The sequence below is a fragment of the Phalaenopsis equestris genome, unplaced genomic scaffold (genome assembly GCF_001263595.1).
Source record: "Phalaenopsis equestris unplaced genomic scaffold, ASM126359v1 Scaffold000249, whole genome shotgun sequence".
Lineage (NCBI taxonomy): Eukaryota > Viridiplantae > Streptophyta > Magnoliopsida > Asparagales > Orchidaceae > Phalaenopsis > Phalaenopsis equestris.
The window spans coordinates 206,752-212,177 of NW_018164691.1; positions in this window are offsets into that span (position 1 = coordinate 206,752).

Below are 5,426 nucleotides of genomic sequence, written 5' to 3' on the forward strand. Positions count from 1 at the left end.
GGGGGGGGGGTGGGGGGGACTGTATTTTTGAGGTTTTTTTTTCTTCTGAGATGATCCGTAGTGTTGTCTCGAAGGACTCGATAGTTCCGTCTTCAGAAGAGACCCATATTTGAAAAGAAGGGGTTGTTGTTCAACGGGTTCTATACACTTTGTAGGGTATCCTCAGGTACGAGATTATGTGGATTCATTTGTTCTGGTCCTTGACTTCTAGTGTGCCATCTCCGATCACACTCTTTTAGTTAGTTCCACTGGATTCTTCTGAGAGTTGTGTTGACACATTATTGCTGTGGAAATTCTAAATTTAAATATAATATAAATTAATAGTTTTGGTGCTAAAAATTGAGGTATTTTTAGTATTTATATTTTAATTTTAATTTTTCAAAAGATGTAATCCGCTCTTTTATTTTAATTTTATTTTAATGGAATTGATGATGTTTTATTTTTTTTTTTTTTTATGATAAGATGCTAAAAATTAAAATATGTATTGATTTGACTATTTATTTTAATAATATATAATATATATGTACATCACGTGACAGCTAAAAGAATGTATTTCAATATTTTTAATAAAAATAATAATATGAATATATAAATTAAAAAATGTTAACATCTTATCATAAAAAATAAATATTCTGAAATTTCATTACAGTGGATTCAAAATAAATCAGCAATAAAAGAAATTTCTGAAAAATCGAAAAAGAATTTCAAGAATACCCTTCTTTTGAAAATCAAAATATCCGTCTATGTACATTATTTAATTGCACCAATTAAATGAGGGGGGTCCTTCCTGCATTAAATTATAATAGCTCCATACACATAATCAAGAAACCATTTTATCTTTTACGAAATAACAGGTCAAAATATACAATTTTATATAAAGCATTTTTAATGGTTGTTATTGCCCCCTATAAAGATGCTCCACTGAAAAAAGGTAAATTTTAATACAAACTAAAAAAAAAAGCAAATGTTCCATCACTCTAAAACTGTTGCACTACTTTTTCAAAAAATATAATGCGTGAAAAAACAAACAATAAGTTGAATAAAATTTAAAGCCGGAGCGAGGGTAGGTCCGATGAGATGTGCTTATCCGGAATCCGACAACCACCGTCTGCATTATTGCTGACTAGATTTGACCTAGAGGACAATCAAAGTAGGTCCCGCGGGAGCCTCGCGGCAGTATATTGCCATTAGAGTCGCTTTTATTATTTCTGTAATTTGCATCGAATTGGAGAAATGTATACAAATTTGAACACTGCGAGTTCCTTCAAATTTTATGCTCATTATTAACGTGGGCTACGCTGTATCGGTGGCTAATTATTTCATGATTAACACACCTTTATTTCATTATAAATCATAAATAATAAATTCAGTAATTTTATGGGCTTTAATTCATATGCTGATTTTTTAATTTCGAAGATCCATCACATATATCAATAAATAAAAATAATATGAGCAGATGCTAAAATTATTTACATCAGAAATCTCTCAAAAGAAAAAAAAATCAGAGGGATATTTCACCACGTGTTTGTAAATACCAGAGTATATGCTTCTCTCGCAACAGGGAGATCGGAATTATAATTTTACATTGAAAATTTCACTTGTCTTTATATAAAAAGATACAACTATTAGACAAAAATCGTAATTTGACTATAACAGTTACAAACAAGGGTCGCCGACCGCAGAAGATGAAGAGCAGTTGGGGTTGACGGTAGTCGAACGTGGTCTGTTATAAAGGTTCATGGTTACTCGTTGTGCCTTCTCTCCAGAACAGACTATGCGATTTTACTCATTTATCTCTTGTTTCCTCCCGCTTCGAGTGAAAGATATGCGCCCTATTATATCCTTTGGAATGTGGGCATTTTGGTTCGTTGACATGTAACTTACATACCCAAATGATCTGACAGTCCATATTGATCCCATTGATTATAGATATTTTTTCTCTTGATCATATATAATTTTTAAGAATTTGAGTGTTCAAATGATCTCAAAATTTAACAATCTTTGGCTCATTTGATTCTTCTAGTCGAAATATGCAATTTGGCAATAAATATGTTAAATTTAAAGTTCATTTAAAAATTCAATAGATAATCTAAAACCTTCAAATGAGCCTCAATGACGTAATCTTGCCTTCATTTGACCTAAATTTAGATAATTTTGGTATCATCAGATTTTTCATATAGAGATAATTTAACCTTAAGCTTAATAGCATCCGAGCCCAAATCATTTTAAATTTAAATTTGAAGGTTCTTTCATAAAAATGTATTAAGATTTATGTTTACGACACATCCATAAAAAAAAAAAAAAATGGCAGCTCATCTTAACTGCAAACTAGACTGATTTACAGTTTGGTGAACTAAATATTAAAATGGTTAACAAGAGAAATTTATATTAGAGGTAATTGATTCTTGGAATTTGTGTGTGAATTCCCAGTCTCATAACTATTTATATAACAAATCAAAATTGAGCGCTACTATTGTTTCAAGTATCGTTAATTTATTTTATTTCTTTAATTATAAAATTTTTCCTATAATAATAAATTAATGAACCGATATCTATTCTAAAGTTAAAAATTTTGATCGATTAGAATTATTTCAGAAAAGTAAATTTTTCTATACTTCTTGATGATATTTAAACATTGTTTAAGCAATACTTAGTTCGTATATTTGATAATCAACATGTTGTTTTAATAAAATAAGAATTCAATAAAGTTTTTGAATTAATAATACTTATTGTTGAATATAAATATGTCCTGTGAATCACACCCAAAACAAAGAGCGTTAGACGGGAGAGAGAAATAGAAAGCGATTGCGAGAGGGTGCACAATAATACAAGAGTTTTGATTGAGTAAATTCAGTCGTCTTTTATTTTAGAAATGAACCCCTATTTTAGATCGGGATAGTCAAAAGATAAAAAAACCAAGCGACGATTACTTCGGTCGGAACTTTCTTTCCTACAATTATGGTTTGATGTTCATATTCTTAATGTAAATATGTAGTGCCTTGATTCTCCTCTTGAAAGCGACAGATGCAATAAGAATAAGATAATTAAATACAAAAATTAACTTATTTATTGCGGAATAAGTACTTTTAATAATTGAACTTCCTAGATTTTTTTGCTCATAATTGTGTAATTTTTTGTCTCTGCCACGGAGTACAGAATGATTGTTATCTAAATTATTAGACACGACATTTAAAGAATGAGAAACAACCTCTAGGGATAGGAATTTCACCTTTGAATTGGACTAATCACTCTGCTGAGGAAAATCTCCTTAAGGTCTACAGAACCAGTGGTATTTCTCTTACGTGAAATGTGAAAGATAAAGTTTATTTTATTTTGGGTTCAGGATTTATTTTTGAAGGACTTTTTCATGGTTAATTACATCTCAAGAGTTTTGGCTATTGAGAATACTCTCATATAAGAATCTTGCTTATATAGTGCAAAATCAACAATTAGTGTATATGTGAAGAAAGATATTGATAACTCAAATTCAGAAGATAAATGATCTGAAGGGTTTGAATATAATTGAGATAACCTTAGTTCATTCACTTGAGCTAACACCTTGAATTTTATTTTATCAAATAGAATGGTATGGTTTGTCCTAACACTTTGAACTTCGAAAATAGGAACTCAAAAACAAATTGAGGTTTCTGGATTAAAATTTGGGATTCAAGTTAGATATGGGATTGGGTTTGAATTTAATTTAAACTTGGTTTTGGAATATGGAATTGAGGTCTAAATGTGAATTAAATTTAGGTTTAAAAATTAGGTGAGTTAAATTTGATGATAACCCTTGTCTAAAGGAAGGTAGATGAAAATAAAGCAGAATAAACCTATCCATCAAAGAAGCTAATAGGTAGATCAACAAAAAATTTTGGCAATAGTCCCATTACTTTACATCAATCCTGGTGCATTTTTATCTTCAGATTATTAACCAACTAAATAATATGAGTTTTTATTTGTTGTTATATCGATGACTACGGTAGACCATCCTCCTATTATGCAGTTGGGGCTGCCTTCATCAGTAACATTTGATTACTTCATTCTATAGCATTCACATAATCCAAGGTGGTAAGTTATTTTATGATATAGGTCCTTGCCCTTAAAAACTATCTATTAGGTACCTAAAAGCTACCCTAAGCTTCTAGATTGAACTATTCTGTGTGGACTTAGGTTTTCTTCTACATTGGTTAACATACAGTTCATAGTTTAAAGCTATGCTAGGGTGTGGTAGTAACAATTTAGAGTTGGAAGTTCTTCTAAAGTTTTTAGTTTTATTTTTCCAAATGTGTCAATTGACGTCAAGAAATTAGAAGTTTCATCTAAGATTTGAGCTCAGTTTTCTATCATAAGTGCTCTTCTTCCACATTCCTAGTGTTTTAAGAATGTGTGCTCTAAGAATTAATGATAGAAATCTTTTGAGCTTTCTGAACATTAAAATTAAGAAAGTTTTAGCTCATTTAATTGAAGTAGAAAAGGTGCTCATTTATGAGTTGTTTTAGATTTAAATGTATATCTTTTTATAGCATATTAAATGAGATTAGGAAGACATTCTTTTGTGAGTGGTTTTATGTTTTTAAAAAAGATCATTTCAAAGCATATTTAATTCATTTATAAATATAAAACATTCTTTTTAATCATTTTGTGCTCGTCAAATTCTCTCTCTTATTTGGCTTAGGAAGTTTAATTTTTCTATTATAAGTTCTTTAGCCACAAATACTCAGACTTTATCATAAGCTAAGTTCTAATTTGAAACCTCCTAACATTCCAAGTACATAACAAGGTAAACTTATCCATCTTGACAGAAAAGTAGGACATCATCAGTCATACATTCACATCATGCAAGCACACATCATATTTTCGTGTTCCGTTTATTTGTATGGACATGGACTTACACATGATTTCAAATTGCATAAACTAAATAATGAATCAACCTACATGACCATGGACATATCATGTTTGTTTTATTTCACATGAGATAATCCATAAAACTTTCACTTGTTTCCTCGGTAGACACATTCACACAATTGGCATGTCTCTCTCTTTCATTTTCAATTCATTTGAGTAAAGATGGACCTAATTAAGGTTGGCTAGGCTTGGGTTAGGGTTTCTTGGAGTTTGGTGATTTAATTGGATAATTAATTATTTAATTAATTTGTCAATTATTCAAATTTTTTTATTACGTATATTATGAGTTAATTAAAAAATATTATGGATTTATGAAAATTTAATAAAATTTATTTAATTCTTTTATTAATTCGTTAATTACTATTTAATAGTTTTTTTATATTTAATGATTTCTTTAAATATTTTATAGTTTTAAATTTATTATGTTAACTCTATTAAATGATTCACCTTTTATTTTTTTTAATAAATTTATGGGTTAATTAAGTGAATTGCTTATTTAACTAAATGGTTATAAATTAATT